Here is a 26,010-nt window from a genome sequence, read left to right as displayed (position 1 = left end):
CTGCTATTTCACCTAAAGTAATTCAACACTAAGTAGACTGTGCTAAACTAAAGATGCATGTTGCAATTGCCAATGTAATTCTTAGAAAAACAGTACAAGCATATAGCTAAAAAGTAAACAAACAAAATAAAATAGAAAACACAAAAGTTATTTGATTAACATAAAAGAGAGCAGAAAATTCCAACAAAGAAAATCCCAGACCAGATGACTTAACTCATGAGTTTCGCCAAATGCTTTTTTTTAAATTTCCTTTTATTTCACTATTCATTCATTCTTTTATTTATTTATTTATTTATTTTAAGAGACAAGGCTGGGCACGGTGGCTCACGCCTATAACCCCAGCACTTCGGGAGGCTGAGGCAGGCGGATCACAAGGTCTGATTGAGACCATCCTGGCTAACACAGTGAAACCCCGTCTCTACTAAAAATACAAAAAAAATTAGCTGGGCGTGGTGGCATGCGCATGTAGTCCCAGCTACTTGGGAGGCTGAGGCAGAACAATCACCTGAACCCGGGAGGCAGAGGCTGCGGTGAGCGAAGATCACACCGCGCACTCCGGCCTGGGCAACAGACTGGGACTTCACCTCCCCCACAAAAAAAAAAAAAAAAAGACAAGACAAGGTCTTGCTATCTTGCCCAGGCTGGTCTTGAACCCCTGAGCTCAACTGATCCTCCAACCTCCGTCTCCTGAGTAGCTGAGATTACAGTCACATGTCACCACACCAGCCAGACCAAACATTTAAAGAGTAAATATCAATACTTTTACGACTTTTTCCAAAAATTAAAAAGGAGGGAATACTTCCTAATTCAGTCTATGAGGGCCAGCATTACCCTGACACCAAAGTCAAAGAGACTATAAGAAAACTAAAGGCCAATATCCCTTATAAATGGAGATGAAAATAATCCTCAACGATATACTAGCAAACCAAATTCAGCTGCGTACTAAAAAGATCATACATCATGAACAACTAGGATCTATCTCAGGAATATAAGAGTAACTCACCATACAAAAATCAATCAACAGACAGGGCATGGTGGCTCACACCTGTAATCTCAGCACTTTGGGAGGCTGAGGCGAGTACATCACTTGAGGTCAGGAGATGGAGATCAGTACAGCTAACATGGAGAAACCCAATCTCTACTAAAAGTACAAATATTAGCCAGTCATGATGGAATGAGCCTATAATCACAGCTACTTGGGAGGCTGAGGCATGAGAATCTCTTGAACCCAGGTGGAGGTTGCAGTGAGCTGAGATGGCACCACTAAATTCCAGCCTGGGTGACACAGCAAGACTCTGTCTCAAAGAAAAAAAAAAAAAAATCAACATAATATACCACATTAATAGGATGAAAGAAAAAAAAAAACATATGACCATTTCAAATGATGGAGAAAAAGCATCTGACCAAATTCAACACCATTTCATAATAAAAACACTTAATAAATTAGAAATAAAAGAAAAACTTCCTTAACACAATAAAGGCGATACATGAAAAACCCACAGCTAACATCATACTCGATTGTGTCAGACTGAAAGCTTTTCCCCTGAGATCAAAAACAAGGCAAGGCCAGACACAGTAGCTCATGCTTAGAATCCCAGAACTTTTAGAGGCAAATGCAGGAAAATCACTTGAGCCGAGGTGTCTGAGACCAGCCTGGACAGCTTAGCAAGACTCCATCTCTACCAAATAAAAATGAAAAATTAGCCAGATATGGTGGCACACCTGTGTCCTAGCGACACAACAGACTGAGCCAAGAGGTTCACTTGAGCCCAGGAGTTCGAGGCTACAATGAAGTATGACTGTACCACTGCCACTACACTCCAGCCTGAATGACAAGGCCAGGCCTTGTCTCTGCAAAACAAAGAAACAAAAAAACAAGTATTAGCCTGCACCTGCTCCACCAACACTGCTATAGGGTTGGAAATCCTAGCCAGAGCATTTATGTAAGAAAAAGAAATAAAAGACATTCAAATCAAAAGGAAAGTAGTAAAAATGTTCTTGTTTGCAGTTAACATGATCTACTATTTATAGAAATGCATAAAGACTCCACCAAAAAAACTATTAATGTAAAAAAAAAAATTCAGTAAAGTTACAGAATACAAAATTGACTTACGAAAATCAGTTTTGTTCCTATGTATCAACAATCTATGTAATAGACAAACGCGTGGAAGCAAAAAATGGAATTGTGGCTGCCAGGGGTTGGGGGAGAGGAAGAAATGGGGAATTGTAAATCAATGGGCATAAAATTTTAGTACAGTAAGATAAGTTCTAGAGATCTAAATTCAACACTGTACCCATATAAACAATACCAGATTATAAATTTAAAAATCTGTTAACAGGGTAGATCTCAAGTGTTACCATTCTAAAATTTAAAAAAGAAAAACATCACACTAATATAAAGTATTCCTATTAACATATCCAGAAAAGTTTAAAAAACAAAGGGGAAAGGATTAATTTTTTTTTAAAGATAAGAGTCTTAAAACTACAGAACTCTCCACCCCAAATCCACAGAATATACATTCTTCTCGGCACCACATCACACCTACTCTAAACTTGACCACATAATTGGGAGTAAATCACTCCTCAGCAAATGCAAAAGAATGGAAATCATAACAAACAGTCTCTCAGACCACAGTGCAATCAAGTTAGAACTCAGAATTCAAAAACTAACCCAGAACCGCACAGCTTCATGGAAACTGAACAACTTGCTCTTGAATGTTGACTGGATAAACAATGAAATGAAGACAGAAATAAAGATGTTCTTCTAAACCAACGAGAATGAAGACACAACATACCAGAATCTCTGGGACACATTTAAAGCAGTCTCTAGAGGAAAATATATAGCAATAAGTGCCCACATGAGAAGCAAGGAGAGATCAAAAATTGACACCCTATCATCAAAACCGAAAGAGCTAGAGGAGCAAGATCAAAAAAACTCAAAGTCTAGCAGAAGACAAGAAATAGCTAAGATCAGAGCAGAACTGAAGCAGATAGAGACACAAAAAACCCTTCAAAAAATCAATAAATCCAGGAGCAGGTTTTTTGAAAAGATCAACAAAATAGACCACTAGCCAGATTAATAAAAAAGAAAAGAGAGAATAACCAAATTGATGCAATAAAAAATGATAAAGGGGATATCACCACAGATTCCACAGAAATTCAAACCATAATCAGAGATTATTACAAACAACTCTCTGCGCATCAACTAGTAAACCTGAAAGAAATGGATAAATTCCTGGACACTTGCCTCCTCCCAAGCCTAAACCAGGAAGAAGCCAAAACCCTGAACAGACCTATAACAAGGTCTGAAGTTGAGTCAGCAATTAAGAGCTTAACACCCAAAAAATGCCCAGGTCCAGATGGGTTCACAGCCGAATTCTACCAGACATACAAAGAGGAGCTGGTACCTTCTGAAACTATTCCAAACAACCCAAAAAGAGGGAATCCTTCCCAAATCATTTTATGAGACCAACATCATCCTGATTCCAAAACCTGTCAGAGGCTCAACAAGAAAAGAAAACTTCAGGCCAATATCCATGATGAACATAGATGCAAAAATCTTCAAAAAAATACTGACAAGCCAATTGCAACAGCACATCAAAAAGCTTATCCACCATGATCAAGTAGGCTTCATCCCGGGGATGCAAGGCTGGTTCAACATACACAAGTCTATAAACGTAATTCACCACATAAACAGAACCAAAGACAAAAACCACATGATTATCTCAATTGATGCAGAGAAGGCCTTTGACAAAATTCAACAGCCCTTTATGCTAAACACCCTCAATAAGCTAGGTATTGACGGAACGTATCTCAAAATAATAAAAGCTATTTACGGCAAACCAACAGCCAATATCACGCTGAATGGGCAAAAACTGGAAGCATTCCCTTTGAAATCTGGCACTAGACAAGGATGCCCTCTCTCACCACTCCTATTCAGTATAGCACTAGAAGTTCTAGCCAGAGCAATCAGTCAAGAAAAAGAAATAAAGGGCATTCAAATAGGAAAGGAGGAAGTCAAATTGTCTCTATTTGCAGACGACATGATTGTATATCTACAAGATCCCATCGTCTCAGCCCCAAATCTCCTGAAACTGATAAGCAGCTTCAGCAAAGTCTCAGGATACGAAATCAATGTACAAAAATCACATGCATTCCTATACACCAGTAACAGACTTAAAGAGAGTCAAATCAAGAACAAACTTCCATTCACAATTGCCACAAAGAGAAAATACCTAGGAATACAACTAACAAGGAACATAAGGGAACTCTTCAAGGAGAACTACAAGCCACTGCTCAACGAAATAAGAGAGGACACAAACAGATGGAGAAACATTCCATGTTCATGGTTAGGAAGAATCAATATCGTGAAAATGGCCATACTGCCCAAAGTAATTTACAGATTCAATGCTATCCCCATCAAACTACCAATGACCTTCTTCGCAGAACTGGAAAAAACCACCTTAAACTTCATATGGAACCAAAAGGGAGTCCGCATAGCCAAGTCAATTCTAAGCAAAAAGAACAAAGCGGGAGGCATCACACTAACAGACTTCAAACTATACTACAAGGCAACAGTAATCAAAACAGCATGGTACTGGTACCAAAACAGAGATATAGACCAATGGAACAGAACAGAGGTCTCGGAGGCAACACAGCATATCTACAACCATCTCATCTTTGACAAACCAGACAAAAACAAGCAATGGGGAAAGGGTTCCCTGTTCAATAAATGGTGTTGGGAAAACTGGCTAGCCATGTGCAGAAAGCAGAAACTGGACCCCTTCCTGACACCTTACACTAAAATTAACTCCAGATGGATTAAAGACTTAAACATAAGACCTAACACCATAAAAATCCTAGAAGAAAATCTAGGCAAAACCATTCAGGACGTAGGTGTAGGCAAGAACTTCATGACCAAAACACCAAAAGCATTGATAACAAAAGCCAAAATAGACAAATGGGACCTAATCAAACTCCACAGCTTCTGCACAGCAAAAGAAACAGTCATTAGAGGCAATCGGCAACCAACAGAATGGGAAAAAATATTTGCAGTTTACCCATCTGACAAAGGGCTGATATCCAGAATTTACAAAGAACTAAAACAGATTTACAAGAAAAAAACAAGCCCATTCAAAAGTGGGCAAAGGATATGAACAGATACTTTACAAAAGAAGACATACACGAGGCCAACAAACATATGAAAAAATACTCATCATCACTGGTCATCAGAGAAATGCAAATCAAAACTACATTGAGATACCATCTCATGCCAGTTAGAATGGTGATCATTAAAAAATCTGGAGACAACAGATGCTGGAGAGGATGTGGAGAAATAGGAACACTTTTACACTGTTGGTGGGAGTGTAAATTAGTTCTATGACTGTGGAAGACAGTGTGGCAATTCCTCAAGGACCTAGAAATAGAAATTCCATTTGACCCAGCAATCCCATTACTGGGTATATATCCAAAGGAGTATAAATCATTCTACTATAAGGACACGTGCACACGAATGTTCATTGCAGCACTGTTTACAATAGCAAAGACCTGGAACCAACCCAAATGCCCATCGATGATAGACTGGACAGGGAAAATGTGGCACATATACACCATGGAATATTATGTAGCCATCAAAAATGATGAGTTTGTGTCCTTTGTAGGGACATGGATGAACCTGGAAACCATCATTCTCAGCAAACTGACAGAAGAGCAGAAGATCAAACACCACATGTTCTCACTCATAGGTGTGTGTTGAACAATGAGAACACATGGACACAGGGAGGGAAGCACTACACACGGGGGTCAGTTGGGGGGAAATAGGGGAGGGATGGTGGGGGGTGGGTAGCTGGGGAGAGGGAGAGATAGCAAGGGGAGAGATGCCAGATGTAGGTGATGGGGAGGAAGACAGCAAATCACACTACCACGTGTGTACCCATGCAACAATCTTGCATGTCCTTCACATGTACCCCAAAACCTAAAATGCAATAAAATAAATGGGGCAAAAAAAAAAAAAGAAAATGTAAAATTCTACAGGTATACCTATAATCACAAATTTACATTCAACCCTTCTAACTTAGCCTTTAGGGGTTTTAATTTACCATATTTACCAGAGACTGACAAAACTTTCACACAGTTACTGGCTTTTCTATATGTAAAGGAATAAATTATCTTGGCAATGAAAAGTGGAACAGCCCACCTAACTTTCCTGTACAATATTATACTTAGAGACCCAAAGCTGTGATTTCTTAAAAAGAAAGCTAGCATAATTTTAAAGGAACAGTCAGCAACAGAACAAGCCTGTGGTTCTAAGGCACTTTGTTTAGATTAAGACACTTTTTTTTCGAATTAACATTATTAGTGATATACATTAGAAAAGAACTTGAGAACTACTGGCGTAAGCATCCAAATGAAAAAGAAAATCCTTAGAACCAAAAAATGAAAAAAATTTGATACATAATAGTTTGAAGTACCTTACACTAAATAAATTGTTCTCAAACTGTTATAAGTGTTCCAGCAAGGGGTGATAGTAAGGTAAAATACAGAACTTCGATGAATATTATTAAGCAACCGTATGCGACAGAACACATACCTAAAAATGCTTGCAAATTTGAAATGTATGAAAAACAACATGCTGTTTACAGTAAAAGAGCTCCTTCGTTTTGTCTAGTTATTACTCTGAATTTTTTATACTATATAAGAACTAATGGAATCATAAATGCGGTATGGGTATTATCTGTTAAATACAAATTTTAGCAACATTAACTTCAATTAGTTTAAAAAAAGGTTTGTGTGCATGTGTGTATAATTTCTATATACTCATCTCTACCACATAAAAACTCGTAACTAAGCATAAGCCTTTCTGGACATTTGGATTTGTGCACAACATCACCCCCATCTGGTGGTGGCTGAACCCAGTCACATATGTAAGCAATTTAGAGACCATTTAAGTCAAATGTACAAAATGAAAATGTTTATAATCATGTCGTTATACTCTAGATTTACAAATATACATTAAATTGCCAATGAAGAATTTGTCATAAAAAAAACTTCAATGTTCCATCAAGGGATGACGGTTTTTAAGATAGTATTTAAGATGGCATTTAAGAAACAAGTTCTTTAGACTTATACTAAAGGGAAACCTAATTGAAAACTAGAAACTGTTCCATGATATTATTTTTTCTTTTTTATTTCAATAGCTTTGGGGGTACAAGTTGGTTTTGGTTACATAAATAAATTATATAGTGGTGAATTTTGAGATTTTACTGCATTTATCACCCAAGTAGTGTATGTTGTACCTAATATACCGTTGTTTTCTCCCACACCCTCAATATCGTCCCCTTCTGAATCTCCAAAGTCCATTTTATCATGCTGTAAATCTTTCTGTACTCTTTGGATTAGCTCCCACTTATTATGAGAACATTTGGTGTTTGGTTCTCCATTCCTGAGTTACTTCACTTAGAGTAACGGCCTCTAGCTCTATCCGTGTTGCTGCAAAACACATTACTTCATTCCTCTTCATGGCTGAGTAGTATTCAATGGTGTATGTATGTATACATACATACATACATACATATCATATTGTCTTTATTCACTCAGTGGTCAGTGGCATTTAAGTTGGTTCCTTATCTTTGCAATTATAAATTGGGGTGCAATAAATATATATGTGCATGCATCTTTTTCATATAATGACTTCTTTTCCTTCGGATAAATACCCAGTAGTGGGATTGCTAGACTGAATGGTAGATCTACTTTTTGTTCTTTAAGGAATCTCCACACTGTTTTACATAGAGGTTGTATTAATTTACATTCCCGTCAGCAGTGTATAGGCATTCCCCTTTTACCACATCCACGCCAACATCTATGTTTTTTTTTGACATTCTAATAATGGCCATTCTATCAGGAGTAAGCTAGTATCTCACTGTGGTTTTATTTTGTATTTCCCTAATGACTAGGGATGTTGAGCATTTTTTCATATGTTTCTTGGTCATTTTTGTATCTTCTTTTGAGAAATGTCTATTCGTGTCATTTGCCCACGTTTTGAGGGGATTATTTTTCTTGCTGATTTGAGTTCACTGCGGATTCTGAATACTAGTTCTTTGTCAGACGCATAGTTTGCAAATATTTTCTTCCACTCTGTGGGTTGTCACTATCTTGACGATTATTTCTTTTGCTGTAGAGAAGCTACTTAACCAGGTCCCATTTATTTATTTTTGTTGCATGTGCTTTTGGGAATTTAGTTACGAATTCTTTGTCTACGCCGATATCTAGAGGACTTTTTCCTAGTTTTTCTTCCAGGATTTGTATGGTTTGGGGGCTTAGATTTAAGTCTTTGACCCATCTTGAGTTGATTTTTGTATAAAGTGAGGGAGATCCAGTTTCATTCTTCTACATGTGGCTAGCCAGTCTTCCCAGCACCATTTATGTAATACAGTGTCCTTTCCCCAACTTATGTTTTTGTATACTTTGTTGAAGATCACTTTTGTATGGTTTCTGTTTGTTTCAGTCTCCTTTAGTTCTGCTCTCAACTTTGTTGTTTCTTTTTATTGTGCTAGCTTTGGGTTCAGTGTGTTCTTGCTTCTCTAGTTCCTTGAGGTGTGACATTAGATCATCAATATGTCCTCTTTCAGACATTTTGATGTAGGCATTTAGTGCTATAAACTTTTCTCATAGCACTGCTCTGGTTGTATTCCAAAGGTTTTGATAACTTGTGTCACTATTAACTATGAATTTTTAAATTTCTATCTAGATTTCATTGTTAACCCAAAACCTTTCAGGAGCAGATTGTTTAACTTCCATTTATTTTTATAGTTTGGGGGGATTCCTTTTGTAGATGATTTCTAGTTTGATCTGAGAGGATATCTGACATGATTCTGATTTTTTTTAAGATTTATTGAGACTTGTCCTGTGGCCTATCACATAGGCAGAATGTTCCTTGTGCTGATAAGAAGAATGTGTATTCTGCAGTTCTTGGGTACAATGCTCTGTAAATATCTGTTAGGTCTGTTTGTTCAAGAGCGTAGTTTAAGTTGTTTCTTTGTTGACTTTCTGTCTCAATGATCTGTCTAGTGCTGTCAGTGGAGTAATGAAGTTCCCCACTATTATTGTGTTGTTGTCTTATTTCTTAGATCAAGTAGTAATTGTCTTTAAAATTAGGGAGCTCCACTGTTAGCTGCATATAAACTTAGGATTGCAATATCTTCTTGTTGGATCCATCCTTTTACTATTATAAAATGACCGTCTTTGTCCTTTTTTTTACTGTTGTTGCTTTCAAGTCTGCTTGATATAAGAATAGCCACTCCTGCTCGCTCTTGGTTTCCATTTGTGAGCAGTATTTTTTTACCTCTTTGCCTTGAGTTTATATGAATCCATATGTTAGGCAGGTCTCTTGAAGACAGTAGATATTTGGTTTGTCATTTTTTTTTAATCTTTTCTGCCAACCTCTATCTTTTAAGTGGAGCATTTAGGCCATTTACATTGAACGTTAATATTGAGATATGAGGCACTGCTCCATTTATCGTGTTAATTGTTACCTAGATATTTTACATTTTTCACTGTGTTGTTTTTAGGCCCTGTGAGGACCTATATGCTTTCAAGGGGTTTTATTTTGGTAAATATTGACCTTTTGTTTCAAGATTTAGAACTCATTTTAACATTTCTGGTGTGACTGGTCTGGTAGTAACAAATTCCCTCAACATTTACTTGTCTGAAAAGACTTTATTTCTCCTTCATTTATGAAATTCAGTTGTGCTAAATACAAAATTCTTGGCTGACAGTTATTCTGTTTAAGGAGGCTGAAGATAGGACCCTAAACCCTTTTAGCTTGAAAGTTTTCTGCCAAGAAGTCTGCTATTAGTCTGATAGGTTTTCCATTATAGGTTACCTGATGCTTTTGTCTCATTGCTCTTAGAATTCTTTCCCTCATGTTTACTTTGGATAGCCTGATGACTATATGCCTTCCTGATGACCTTTTTACAATGACTTTCCCAGGAGTTCTCTGAGCTTCTTATATTTGGATATCTAAATCTCTAGAAAGGCCAGGAAAGTTTACCTCAAGTAAGTTTTCCAAACTTTTTGCTTTCTCTTCTCCCTCAGAAATACCAATTATTTTTATGTTTGACTGTTTTACATATTCCTTTATTTCTTGGAGACTCTGCTCATTTAATTCTTACTTCTTTTTTGACTGATTGGGCTGATTCAAAAGGCTATTTTTGAGCTTTGAAATTCTTTCTTCTACTTGTTTCAGTATATTGTTGAAACTTCCCACTGTATTTTGTAACACCTTAAGTGAGTCTTTCATTTCCAGAAGCTCTGACAGGTTCTGATAGGTTTTTGGCTGTTGCTGTTATTTCAATTTGATTTAGTTCTGCTCTGATCTTTGTTATTTCCTTTTCTTCTGTTAGCTTTGAGTTCAGTTTGCTGTTTCTTTAGTTCCTTCAGGTGTGACATTAGGTTGTCAATTTGTGATCTTTCAGACTTTTTGATGTAGGCATTTAGTGGTACAATTTTTCCCCATAGCACTGTTTTAGTTATATCCCAGAAGCTTTAACAACTTATGTCACTATTAATTATGAATTTTTAAATTTTCATCTTGATTTCATTGTTAACTGATACCATTGCTGATATTCATCTCTTTAGAAAATTTTACATTTACATCCTGAATTTTTTTTAAAACTTCTCTATGTTGGTTTTTATCTTTCTCTAGTATCTTTGAGTAGCTTAATAATCTTTTGAATTCTTTACTCAGTATTTCAAAGAGTTCATCTTGGTTTGGATCCATTGCTGGAGGGCTAGTAGGATCTTCTGGGGGTGTCACAGACCCTTGTTTTATCATATTACCAGAATTACTTTTCTGGTTCCTTCTCATTTGGGTAGACTACTTCTTCTAATTGTTCTTGAATTTATTTTTGACTATATTTTTAAAATTTCTTTTTTTTTTCCCTTAAGAATGTGATTTTAATGTTTACAGCTTATTGTAGTCTAATTCAGTTCTTGGTGCTTTCAGGGATGAAAACTCTACATTCCTTGGTTATAAAGAGTCTTCATATGACAGCTTTCTCTGCTGCTGGTTGTGGTAGCAATATGCTGGTCATCTGAACAAGTTCACTATCTCCTATAGGGTTGAAAGGGTATAGGTCTCTTGACGCTTAATCTCATTCCCCTGTGATGTGCACTTATTTATATATATATATTTTCCCCCCAGTATTTTATTTACTGGGTTGAATATTTCAGGCTTCAGGATACAGGTAAAAACTAGCCATGGCTAAAGCAGGTGGGCAAATGCAGTACCCAATGGTGGGCAGAGGTCCCAGCCCTGACAGAGGTGGCTGAGGAAGCTCTCAGTGAAACACACTGAGGTCTTATCAGAGGGAAGGACTGGAACCAACTCATCTCCCTCCTCAGGCCAGTAGAAAATTCACCTGCAGGAATGCTGATGTTCCAAGTGGAGAGAGATTGTGAATCCGTCTCTCATGCAGTCCTGCACTTGGAGAGTGCTCCTCCTGTGGGGATGCAGTCACCTTGAAGTGTTTCAGAGAGGCTGACTATAGATATACCCATGCCAAGCTCCCATGGGAAAATGCCCCATCTGTGTCTGAAGTGGTGAATGAGGGGAAAAGAAGTCCTCTTCTCCATGACTCTTCACAAGCACCAGGGCTGCCTGACTGTTGGGGCAGAGCTGCAGACTTTCCTTGTTGGGCGTGGCAACAGTACCTCTCCTGAAAGAAATTTCCCAACAGTGGAAAGATCTGGGACTCAAAGCCTGGGACCAGGGTTCTTCCGTCCCATAGGGTGGTCCCTTGATGTGGTGTACTCTTCCTTCCCCTAGGAGTAAGATTCCCTAAGAGCCAGACTACTGTGAATGCTGTTGTTCATCTGGGTCTAGCTGCCCAGTGTGGCTGCCATATTCCAGGCTCATGCTGGGAATGCCTGCAAGGAATCCAGAGATATGACCTGTCCTCAAGACTCCCAGCAGTGGGTACCAGAGAGGGACTGTTAAGGAAAATCGAGTCCACAAGGGGTGTGGTTTCAAAGGCAAGAGCTTCCCAGCGCCATGCCTCCATCCACCTCCCCATCCAGGAACCTAGAGTTCTTTGTCTGACTTTCCCATCCTCGGGCTAGGTAAAATTCCAGGTGTGCTCCTTTGTTTGTAAAGCCCATGGAAAGCTCTAGAAGGGGATCTGCTGCGGACCGGGCAGCCAATCCGATATCAAAGTCAAAGATCTCCAGAGGAAGTTTAAAAGAACTCCTGTCATTGGACGAGATCATGAATGCGGCGGGAATAACTCCAAGATTAAAGTCCCACTGCCCCTTACCTGTGTGGACTCCTTCTCCGGATCCCCTCCCACGGCAACGTGGTCACTGTCTCTCTCTCTCTCTATCTGTGCCAATAGCCCCTCTGGATTTCCCTCCCATGGCAGCATGGGAGCTCTATTTCTTTCTCTGCCTAAATAAATCACTCTCTGCTAAACCCTTGGGGTCCAATATTTACTTGAACAGTAAGTTCACCATGCCTCCAGGACCCCTTCCTCATTCTTGGGGCAAAGGGAGACCAAGAACGGCGGGCACATCCAATCAGGGAGGGAGTTGAGTCCTGTCCTGTCCTGCAACTGGTTACACCAGCACCAGCTCTGAGGGGAGTGGCAGGAAAGCAAGGTAGACTGAGATTCCTTGGTTATGGATAGCCTTAATGTGTTGGCTTTCTTAAATAATGGTTGTAGTAGTAATGAAAAGGTTACGTGGACAGACTCAGGACCTCCTGGTTAGCCAGGGTAGTACAGGCAATGGTGATAGCTAAGGCCATGCACAAGTTTTCTCCTTCCTGAGTGCAATGTTATTCTCCCTGGTGATGAGGTAATGGACTGTGTCAGTTGGCCTCCAACCAGGAAATGATGTGTGCAAAAGAACACCAGCTGCAGTAGTAGCACTGGAATTTGTGTTTGCCGTATGTTACCCAGGGGCGGTGCTCTGGTTTCTCAGGGATACGCAGGGCCATAAAGCTCCCCAAATTTTCTGTCCTTTGTGTTGAATTCCCAGGGTGGCTGGAGGGGCAAAGCCAGGTGGGGGCTGGGTGAAGCAGGTCCCTGCTCTGACTCTCCACAAGTGGAGCAAGCAGCAGCCCCTGGGCAGAGGCTGGAGGGAGGTTTCTCTGGTCACTGGGGTAATGTTCCAGAAAGGTGCATTAAATGCCTCTGCTGCACGGAGAATTTTATGTAGAGAGTGGGAAGTAACAGGTAATAGTAAGCTCCACCCAGCTCCCACATACTTGGCAAGGCAGATCTCACACCCACAGTTTCCCAGTAGCAGCATCCAGCTAAGTTCCAGGCCTTCTACTAAAAACTGCCCCAAGCCATATGCCTTCCCCACCCCCACCCCCCACCTCCCCCACCCCCTGCAGAGAAACAGGAACCATAGTTCAGGCCACACCCTTCCCAGTTGGCTCACACTGCTGGGGCACCTAGCTCCTGCGCTTGTAGCTATAGGACACTTGCTACTAAACCCCTTGGTTCTGGCCAAGGGAATTCTTCCTCATTCAAGGTTATCACGAAATTCAGTTGGGAGCTTCTTTCAACCTGGGACTGCTGCCTGAGTTAGCTGCTGGACTTCCATGAGATTCTCTGTGAGGCAGAATAAGGAATGGCTCACCTTGGTCTGTGCTGTAGACTGGGAAAGCAGGCAAGGACGCAAGGCTCCTCCCACTGTTGCTTTTATATATGTCACCACTCCCTAAATTAGGTCCAGTGTTGGGTAGGGTAAAGGCCTTCCCCTGTGGGCTGGATTCTCAGGATCCCCTGTGGGGATGTATATCCTGGAGGCAGTCTCTTCCTCTCTCACCCTCTGGGGACTTAACAGTTTTTCACCTGGCTCACAGTGTAGGCTGTAGCCTGCAGCTTCTTTCAAAGCTCATGGTGCATTTTCAACATTTCCTATCAATGAACAATTTTAATGGGCTTGAAAGAAAACCTTCTAAAATCTTCACCAACTACAACATCTTGTAGCCTCTCAAAAAACATTAATTACTTCAGTACTTAACGGGTCTCTATTATATATAAATCATACTTTCTCTCATCTATACCTAAGTCAGAAATGTTTGCCTATAAGTATTGTTTTATCAGATTAAGAAATATCATAACTACAATAAGAAATAAGTGTATGAAGTTAAGTTTAAACTACCTCTCCCACAATAAATTATTATAATGCTTCTATGACAAATTTGGTTTTAAGAATATTCTCTCATGACACATGGTGTCAACATATTGCAGCTTAGCAATAAAAATGTAAAACTCAGAAAATAGACCATAAGCAATAAAAATTAGTAGAGGAAATACTTTCTACCATATCCAATTGCTTGTTTATACTTTTAAAAAATTATTCTTCAATAACGCAATAAAGCTTTAATATAGAATATTAAGTCAATAACAGTCAACCCATAATCTCAACATAAAATACATTCTCTATATAAACATGGCCATATATATACACACATACATACATATACCTTAAATACAAAAATAACTATATATATATTTTTATATATATGTGTATGGATGTGTATACACACAAACACACACATACACACACACATCCATACACATACATATATATTTTATATTTTGGTTTTATATTTGGAAAATGACTCCTGATTGAGATACTTCCAGAAGTCATTTTCTCACTTTCACTGAATATACATTTAGACTTATTTTTGTATTTAAGCTATTCTTGGAAAGAATAAAAATGTGATTTTTCTTTTTTTAAAAAAAAGGACACTGGGAGATCTACCAATAGCAGCAATCCCTCTTGTGAAGCAAATAAATGATGCCACAGAGTTTAAGTAAAGAGTACAACATTGGCAGTTTACGAGCTCAGGCTTTGGAATCAGATTTTTACAGATATACCAGATATGTGACCTTAGGACCCATTGGATAATAAATTCTACAAAGGGTAGGGAGTTTTTTTCAGTGTCTTGTATTTTCAGTGTCTAGAATAGCACATAGCACACATAATAAATATTCAATAAACAACGGCTGAATAAATGAATCAATTTTTCCAAGTTTTACGATAAAGGAATGACTGATGTTTTTTATTGTTACTTCAAAGAAAGTGCAGAGGAGCCACAAGGAGGAGACTGCTTTACCCCATGGATATCATTATCATCATCATCATCATCATCATCAATATATTGTCGCTGTCATTATCAGTTTTATGCTGAGTTTATAGATAAGGACAGAACTCACACTTCTCAAACACAGAAACTGCATTCTACTCACTCTGCCTGTAGGAGACTGTAACAAGCCACAAGGTATATGCATATTGAAGTCTAATTGTTTGATAATTAAATAAATTATAAATCATGATTTTCATAAAGAGACAAAACAGTATCTATGAAAGTATGGTCTGGTTACTTTTTTATAGGAAATTTTTCCTCCTACAATCTCTATTTGTAGAATAAGTTGAAAAGAGATTAGAGAATACTAAAATGCTATGAAGAAATTAATGTTATCAAAAGACTCAATATGCAGGATATAGATACATTATTGTTTAAACTAAAAATCTTGCTAGATATAAAAATAGACTTTAAAAAATGAAGGGACTGATTCAGCAAAGTATCAATATTTTAAAAAGATACACAGTTTATCATAGTAACCTATACATTTGAACCATAAATATACTAACAATTTTGTTTTCACAAGCGGGAACAGCAGAGAATCATTCTAACATTCAAGAGACTAAATGCATTAATATAAAGAATTGGGAAAATTTCAGAAGGATGAGTTGTTGTTATGGTGTTTGAGACACAGTCATCCTCACCATCCTGCGAATCCCACATTCCATTTACCCTTAAAAGCAGAGTATCTATCAATGGGAGGTGGAGAGGAGGAGGATGAAGCCTCACTGCCTCAATTGAGGACTTTAATTTAAAAGCTGGGCTGTCAAAGAAACTCCGTACAGATAATCCTTCTTTTATTCTTGTTGCTAGTCTCTTTTTCATTCTCTTTTGATTTATGGTTAGTCAAATTAACGCCCTCTTCAGAACAAATCATTATGGTGTGTAAGATATACAGTCATCCTCAGGAGAGGCCTACTAGAAGAAAAACTAACAAACAAAAAGCAATAACAACAACATCAACAAACAAGAACCCCCCACAAAAACCCCATCCAAAGGTCATCAGCCTCAAAGATCAAAGGTAGATAAATCCACAAACATGAGGAAAGCCAGAAAAAGTAAGAAAGAGAACAGATTCCGGATCATGACAAATTTATCCAGGTAAATACTGTCTGTTGGCAGCCATGAATGTAGTAATTACATTACCTTACTAATGCTTAAACAACATTACCACTTTGTAGTAAAGCCTATCTAAATTTTCATCTAGTTCCAAGACTCTTGAAGAAAAATCATGATTCTATGTGATATAATTTAATCATTTAATCTACGCTGTATAGTATTTTTAAAACCATTACATAATAACCTGCATTAAAAAGTACAATAAATACGTCTGTACTAAAATAATTCTGCTTACTCTCTAAGACAATAGTATACTTTTTATTTTCATTTCCTGTATGCCTAATGATGTTGAGCATGTTTACAGATGCATATGTGTCATCATCTCTGAAGTGTCTGCTCATCACATCTATTTTTTAAGTGGGCTGTTGGAGTTACTATTAGGTTTTGAATCTTTTGAAACACCTGGATGCAAGTCCTCTGTCAAATACATACTTTGCAAATATTTTCTCCTTGTCCACAGTTTGTCTTTTTATTCTCCTAACACTATCATTTGAAGAACAGAAGTTTTAAATTCTGATGTAACCTAATTTATCAACTTTCTTCTTTTGTGAACTGGGCTTTGGGTAACATATAAGAAATTACTGTCTAACTCAAAGTCACAAAAATCTTCTATGTCTCTGGAAGAGACCTCCCAACAGGGCTTGACAGACACCTCATAAAGGACAGCTCCAGCTGGCATCAGGCTAGTCACCTCTTGGACAAAGCTTCCAGAGAAAGGAGTAGGTAGCAATCTTTACTGTTCTGCAGCCTACAGTGGTGATACTCAGGTGAACAGTGTCTGGAGTGGACCCCCAGCAAGCTGCTGCAGCCCTGCAGAAGAGGGGCCTGTTTGAAGAAAAACTAAAACAGAAAGCAACAACAACAACATCAACAAACAAGAACCCCCACAAAAACCCCATCCAAAGTTCATCAGCCTCAAAGATCAAACGTAGATAAATCCACAAAGATGAGGAAAAACCAGTGCAAAAACGCTGAAAATTCCAAAAAACAGAATGCCTCTTCTCCTCCAAATGATCTCAACACCTCTCCAGCAAGGGCACAGAACTAGACAGAGGATGAGACGAACTAATTGACAGGAGTAGGCTTCAAAAGATAAGTAATTACAAATTCTGCTGAGCTAAAGAAGCATAACCCAATGAAGCTAAGAACCTTGATAAAAGGTTATAGGCGCTGCTAACCAGAATAACCAGTTTAGAGAGGAACATTAATGACCTGATACAGCTGAAAAACACAGATTGAGATTGAGAACTTTGTGAAGCATACACAAGTATCAATAGCCAAATCGATCAAGTGAAATAAAGGATATGAGTCTGAAGACCACCCTGCTGAAATAAGGCATACAGACAAAATCAGAGAAAAAAGAATTAAAAAAAAAAAAAAGAATAAAACCTCTGAGAAATACTGGACTATGTAGAAAGAATGAACCTACAATTGATTGGAACAACTGAAAGACACAAGGTGAATGGAACCAAGTTGGAAAACACACTTCAGGATGTTATCCAGAAGAACTTAACCAACCTAGCAAGATATGCCAACATTCAAATTGAGTTAATGCAGAGACCACCAATAAGATATTCCATGAGATGATCAACCCAAAGACACATAATCATCAGATTCTCCAAGATTGAAATTAAAAAAAAAAACGTTAAGGGTAGTCAGAGAGAAAGGTCAGGTCACCTATGAAGGGAAGCCCATCAGACTAACAAGGGATCTCTCAGCAGAAGCCCTACAAGCCAGAAAAGAGTTGGGGCCAATATTCAATATTCTTAAATAAAAGAATTTTCAACACAGAATTTCATATCCAGCCAAACTAAGCTTCATAAGCAAAGGGAAATAAAAAAGGAAATGCTTTCCAGACAAGCAAATGCTAAGGGATTTCATCACCACAAGGCCTACCTTGCAAGAGTTTCTGAAGGAAGCACTAAATATGGAAAGGAAATACCGGTACCAGCCACGCAAAAACACTCCAAAATATAAAGACCAATGATACTATGAAGAAACTGCATCAACTGGTGTGCCAAATAACCAGCTAGCATCATGATGACAGGATCAAATTCACACCTAACAATATTAACCTTAAATGTAAATAGGCTAAATGCCCCAATTAAAAGGTACAGACTGGCAAATTGCATAGAGTCAAGACCCATTGAAGAGCTATATTCAGGAGACCCATCTCACATGCAAAGACACACATAGGCTGACAATAAAGGGATAGAGGAAAATTTACCAAGCAAATCAGAAACAACAAAAAGCAGGAGTTGCAATCCTTGTCTCTGATAAAACAGACTTTAAGCCAACAAAGATCAAAAAGAAAAGAAGGGCATTATATAATGGTAAAGGGATCAATTCAAAAAGAAAAGCTAACAACTATCCTAAATACATATGCACCCAAAACAGGAGCACCCAGATTCATAAAGCAAGTTCTTAGAGACCTACAAAGAGACTTAGACTCCCACATAATAATAGTGAGAGACTTTAGCACCCCACTATCAATATTACACAGATCAACAAGACAGAACATTAACAAGGATATTTGGGACTTGAACTCAGCTCTTGATCAAGTGAACCTAATAGACATCTACAGAACTCTCCACTCCAAATAAACAGAACATACATTCTTCTCAGTGCCACGTGACACTTATTCTAAAATCAACCACATAATTGGAAGTAAAACACTCCTCAGCAAATGCAAAATAACTGAAATTATAACAAATAGTCTCTCAGATCACAATAAAATCAAATAAGAAATCAGGATTAAGAAACTCACTCAAAACCACGTAAGGACATGGAAATTGAACAACCTGCTCCTAAAAGACACTTGGGTTAATAATGAAATTAAGGCAGAAATCAACAAGTTCTTCTAAACCAATTAGAACAAAGAGACAACATACCAGAATCTCTGAGACACAGCTAAAGCAGTGCTAAGAATAAAATTTATAGCACTAAGTATCCACATCAGAAAGCTGGAAAGATCTCAAATCAACACCCTAACATCACAATTAAAACAACTAAAGAAGTAAGAGCAAACAAATCCAAAAGCTAGCACAAGACAAGAAATGACTAAGATCAGAGCAGAACTGAAGGAGAGAGAGACACAAAAAGTCCTTCAAAAAATTAATGAATTCAGGGGCTGGTTTTTTGAAAAGATTAACAAAACAGACAGACCATCAGATGGACTAATAAAGAAAAAAGAGAAGAATCAAATAGACACAACAAAAAATTATAAAGGGGATATCACCACTTTTAAGCCTCACATGTTTTAGGTATTTGTCCTAATGCTCTCCCTCCTTTTGCTCCCTGGCCTCCAGCAGTCCCTGATGTGTGTTCCCCTCCCTGTGTCCAAGTGTTCTCATTGTTCAGCTCCCAGATACCAGAGAAATATCTCTCTGATACCAGAGAAATAAAAACTACCATCAAGAGAATACTATAAACACCTCTAGGCAAATTAACTAGAAAATCTAGAAAAAATTGGTAAATTCTTGGACACATACACCCTCCCAAGACTAAGCCAGGAAGAAACTGAATCCCTGAACAGACCAATAACAAGTCCTGAAATTGAGGTACTAACTAATAATCTACCAACCAAAAAAAGCCCAGATCCAGATGGATTCACAGCCGAATTCTAACCCAGGTACAAACAGGAGCTGGTACCACTCCTTCTGAAGCTATTCCAAACAACTGAAAAGGAAGGATACATCCCTAACTCATTTTATGTGGCCAGCATCATCCTGATAACCAAAACCTGGTAGAGACACACCAAAAAAAGAAAACTTAAGGCCAATATTCCTGATAAGCATCAATGTGAAAATCCTCAATAAAATACTGACAAACCGCATCTATCAGCACATCAAAAAGCTTATCCACCACGATCAAGTTGGCTTCAACTCTGGGATGCAAGGCTGGTTCAACATATGCAAATCAATAAACGTAATCCATTACATAAACAGAACCAGTGACAAAAACCACGATTACCACAGTAGATGTACAAAAGGTCTCTGATAAAATTCAACATCCCCTCATGTTAAAAACTCTCAATAAACTAGGTATTGATGGAACTTATCTCAAAATAATCAGAGCTATTTATGACAATCCCATAGCCAATATAGTACTGAATGGGCAAAAGCTGGAAGCATTCCCTTTGAAAACAGGCACAAGACAAGAATGCCCTCTCCTACCACTCCCATTCAACTTCCAATAGTATTGGAAGTTCTGGCCAGGGCTATAAGACACGAGAAAGAAATGACACGTATTCGAAAAGGAAGAGAGGAAATAAAACTGTCTCTGCAGATGGCATGTATATTTAGAAAACCCCATCATCTCAGCCCAAAAACTCTTTAAGCTGATAAGCAACTTCAGCCAAGTCTCAGAATGCAAAATCAATGTGCAAAAATCACAAGCATTCCTATACACCAACAACAGACAAGAAGAGAGCCAAATCATGAATGAACTCCCATTCACAATTGCTATAAGAGAATAATATACCTAGGAATACAGCTAATAAGTGAAATGAAAGACCTCTTCAATGAGAACTAGAAACCACTGCTCAAGGAAATAAGAGAGGACACAAACAAATGGGAAAACATTCTATCCTCACAGATAGGAAGAATCAATGTTGTGAAAATCGCCTTACTGTCCAAAGTAATTTATAGATTCAATGCTATTCCTATCAAACTACCATTGACATTCTTCACAGAATTAGAAAAACCTACTTTAAATTTCAAATGGAACCAAAAAGGAGCCTGTATATCCAAGACAAACCTAAGCAAAATGAACAAAGCTGGAGGCATCACACTGACTTCAAACTATACCACAAGGCTATAGTAACCAAAACACCATGGTACTGGTACCAAAACAGATATACAGATCAATGGAACAGAACAAATACCTCAGAAATAACACCATACATCTACAACCATCTGATATTCAACAAACCGGACAAAAACAAGCAATGGGGAAAGGATTCCCTACTTAGCCAATGGTGCTGAAAAAACTGGCTAGCCATATGCAGAAAATTGAAACTGGACCCCTTCCTTACACCTTATATTAAAACTAACTCAAGATTGATTAAAGACTTAAATGTAAAACCCAAAACCATAAAAACCCTAGAAGAAAATCTAGGCAATACCATTCAGGACACAGGCATGGGCAAAGATTTCATGATGAAAATGCCAAAAGCAATTGCAACAAAAGCCAAAACTGACAAATGGGATCGATTTAAACTAAATTGCTTCTGCATAGCAAAAGAAACTATCATCAGAGTAAACAGGCAACCTACAGGATGGGAGAAAATTTACGCAATCTACCCATCTGACAAAATTCTAATATCCAGAATCTACAAGGAACTTACACAAATTTACAAGGAAAACATACAAACAAAAAATCAAAAAGTGGGCAAAGGATATGAATAGACACTTCTCAAAAGAAGACATTTATGCAGCCACAAACATTAAAAACAGCTCAACATCACTGATCATTAAAGAAATGCAAATCAAAACCATAATGAGATACCATCTCATGTCGATCAGAATAATGATTATTAAAAAGTCAAGAAACAATAGATACTGGCAAGGCTGTGTAGAAATAGGAACGCTTCAACAATGCTGATGGGAATGTAAATTAGTTCAACAGTTGGGGAAGAAAGTGTGGTGATTCCTCAAGTATTTAGAACCAGAAATACTGTTTGACCTAACAATCCCATTACTGGGGATATACCCAAAGGAATATAAATCATTCTACTGTAAAGACACATGCACATGTATGTTTACTGCAGCAGTATGTACAATAGCAAAGACATGGAACCAACCCAAATGCCCATCAATGACAGATTAAGTAAAGAAAATGTGGTACATATAGACCATGGAATACTATGCAGCCATAAAAAAGAATGAGTTCATGTCCTTTGTGGGTACATGGATGAAGCTGGAAGCCATCATCCTCAGCAAACTAGCACAGGAACAGAAAACCAAACACTGCATGTTCTCACTTATAACTGGGAGCTGAACAATGAGAACACTTGGACACAGGGAGGGGAACACACATCAGGGACTGCTGGAGGCCGGGGAGCAAAAGGAGGGAGAGCATTAGGACAAATACCTAAAACATGTGAGGCTTAAAACTTAGGCTGGATGTGTTGGCTCAGACCTGTAATCCCAGCACTTTGGGAGGCCAAGACAGGCAGATCACCTGAGGTCAGTTCAAGACTAGCCTGACTAACAAAGAGAAACCCCATCTCTACTAAAAATACAAAACTAGTTGGGCATGGTGGCACATGCCTGTAATCCCAGCTACTTGAGAGGCTGAGGCAGGAGAATCGCTTGAACCCGGGAGGCAGAGGTTGCGGTGAGCGGAGATCGCAGTGAGTGGAGATCATGCCATTGCACTCCAACCTGGGCAATGAGGATAAGACTCCATCTCAAAAAAAAAAAAAGGAAGAAAACCTAGATGACAGGTTGATAGGTGCAGGAAACCACGATGGCACATGTATACCTATGTAACAAACCCACACCTTCTGTACACATATCCCAGAGCTTAAAAAGTAAAATTTAAAATTTTTTTTAAAAGAAAAGAAAAAAATAAAAATAAAAAAATCTTCTGTCTCCTCCTTTAGCTTCTGTGGTTTCAGGTTTTACATTTAGGACATGAATTCATTCTGAGTTAGTATTTTTATATAAAGTCAAGTATGGATACAAGTTCACTGTTTTGCATATTGAAATTCAATTGTTCCTACACCATCTGTTGAAAAGACTATTTTTTCTCTACTAAATGTGCCAAAAATCAGTTGTTCATATATATGTGGGTCTATTTCTGGGATCTCTGTTCCATTGATCTTTATGTCTTGATTACTAAAAGGAGTCTTTATAATATAAAGTCTTCAAATCAGGCAGGGTTATTCTTCCAACTCTGTTTTCTCTTGAAAGTTATTCTGGCTATTCTAGATCTTCTGAATTTCCATATGAATTTTTTAATCAGCCTGTCAATTTCTGAAAGCCTCCTGGAATTTAAACTGAAAATGAGTTAAATTCATAGATCAAGTTGGGAAGAGTGTACATCTTAATAAACAATATTAAGTCTTCTAATTAATGAACAAAATTGGTTGGTTGATTTAGATCTTCTTTGTTCTCAACAATATTTTGTAGTTTACAGGTTTTGCACATCTTTTTTTAGATTTATCCCTAAGTCTGTCGTTATTTTTATGCTGTTATAAGTGGTATTTCTGAATTTCAATTTCCAATTGATTGTTGCTAATAGAGTATACAGAAATACAATTAATTTTTTGTATGTTTATCTAGTATACTGAAATCTTCCTCAACTCTTTTATTAGTTACAGTAGCTTTCTTTGAAAACTCAAAACGAGATACCACAATATACCTATTAGAGTGACTAAAATTAAGAAGACTGACTGTAACATGTGTTGGCAAGGTTGTAGGGGGAAGTAGAACTTTCAAATACTACTGGTAGGAATGTAAACATTACAACTACTTTGAAAAATATGCTAGCAACTTCTTAAAAGCTAAACATATACCTACTATATGATCTAGACATTCCAATCCTAGGTATTTATCCAAGAGAAATGAAAGGATATGTTCATGCAAAGACTTGTACATAAATGTTCATAGCAGCTCAATTTATAGTATTAAAAAATTAGGAATAACCCAAATGTTCATCAGCACGTGAATGGATAAAGCAACTGTGATATACCAATGGAATACTAGTCCATAATAAAAATGCAAAGGTATTAATACACACAACACGGATGAATTTCAAATTTCTATAACATAAAACTCTTTCTTTCAAAGTATACAATGCAGTGGTTTTTAGTACACTGACAAAGTGGCACAACAATCACCACTAACTAATTCTAGAACATTTTTATCACCCTAAAAAGAAATCTGTATCCACTAGTAGTCACTCCATACCCTAGTCTCACAGAATATACTTAATTTCCAGATGACAATGTATTTCATGTGGGCATCCCAAATCAAGCCTCAAAACCTTTCAGATTTGAAAGATTGCTTTTAAGTTAATTTCAAGGGTCTGTGGTATAAACACTGCTATTCTTCATCATTTTATTCTTTCTAATGAAAAACAGAACCATACTGACAAAGACACTGACAATTTTAGAGATGTTCCAATTGTAGAAGTGTCATTTAGTATATATAATAGTTAATGCAAAATTATTACTTTTATTCACGAATTAATTTCACATATAGTAATTTATTTTTCCTTGGTTTCTCCTTATTAGTTATAAATACCAGGACCAGTCAAGACTGAACTACAGTGGTGAATGAAAAAGGCATGGTATCTTTGCAAATATTAAATCGCATATCACTACAAAGCTTTAAAAAATTAGATTACTTCAATCCACTTTGAGATCATTCCACCATAAACTATAGTTTCTCAAAAACTTTTTAACAATCTTTATAAAAACTTTAGGTAAAGCCAACAACACACTGGAAGGATAATGGTTTTACACTCTGCATTATACCAACTCAGAACATTATGTTCCGTAATTGTGCCTTTTTTTTTTTAAAGAATCACCATTTGTATTACAGCATCTATTACAGAAGAAATGATAATCATAATCCAATCAAAATTTAGCAATCTTTTAATACTGAAAGGCATGTCAGTGATGAGAAACATACTTAATAAGCCTTGTAGTAATATGCATCAGGGTTTAATGATTCCATAATCCCACAAACTATTGTTGGTACACAGATATTAAATGTGATACAGCAAAACAGTAGCTGATACTTGAATTTTCACACTTCTATGTTTAGATCATACCGCGAAAACAACACACAAGCATCACTCACTGTTTAAAAAGTTAACTTTTTTTTTTTTTATGAGACAAGATCTTGCTCTCTCACTCAGGCTGGAGAACACTGGTGCAATCACAGCTCACTGCAGCCTCTAACTTGTGGGCTCAAGTGATCCTCCCATCTCAGTTTCCCAAGTACCTGGGACAGCAGGCACATGCTACAATGCTAAACTTTTATTTTGTTTTAACTTTCTTTACTTCTCAATTTTTATTTTTTTTTTTAGAATGAGAGGAGATCTGTTCTGTTCATCCAGGCTGGTCTCAAACTCCTGGCCTCAAGCAATACTGCCTGCCTTCGCCTCCCAAGTAACTGGGCCTTCAGGAACCAGCCACCATATTCAGCTCAAAAGTTTAACTTCTTATATAACATATTCTAAGCATACTAAATCACAAGTTAGAGACATTTCCAATTATTTTCCTAAGCAAAACCTGTATTTGAGCAGTATATAACTGTAATGCTGTCAAAGCCTTATTTGTGAAGGATAGATTTCCTTGATTAATTTAAAAAATATGGAATAAGTATGACTATATAATAGAAAAATCAAAGACAGGAAAATTCAGAAAGAACATGTAATGCACATTTCTCAGATACTATTTTAGCATAACTGCTTTCAAAGCACAACCCAAAAGTAAGCAGACTCTTACTATCTGAAATGGATATAATCAAAGACTTCTGAACCTGTAAAGTACAAATACCACTACATACATCCACTCAGAAAAACTATTAGGTACCCAGTGAAAAGAAAACCACCAAGCCTCATTACAACACAGCATTGGGCAGTTCTATGTGCACTCACTAGCTATTCAAAATTTTGCCTGAAAAATTACGATGTGCTGCATTATGGACTTGGCAGCTGGTTAACAGTCAAAACCATGGACATTAAATGCTTGACTGTCGAGGTCCTGTAATAAA

At 37.6% G+C, this 26,010-nt stretch overlaps 1 protein-coding gene across 4 annotated transcripts in view; it reads right to left on the bottom strand.

Annotated features, from left to right (window-relative positions):
• COG5 (component of oligomeric golgi complex 5) overlaps positions 1 to 26,010 on the bottom strand; it is a 367,675-nt gene that overhangs the window by 288,532 nt on the left and 53,133 nt on the right. The gene's annotated exons all lie outside the window — the stretch shown is intronic.

This window comes from Sapajus apella, unplaced genomic scaffold (assembly GCF_009761245.1).
Source record: "Sapajus apella isolate SASKATOON/1434 unplaced genomic scaffold, GSC_monkey_1.0 scaffold7, whole genome shotgun sequence".
In the NCBI taxonomy this organism is placed as follows: domain Eukaryota; kingdom Metazoa; phylum Chordata; class Mammalia; order Primates; family Cebidae; genus Sapajus; species Sapajus apella.
Note: the sequence above shows the minus strand (reverse complement) of the source record. Positions and strands in the feature narration are given on the sequence as shown.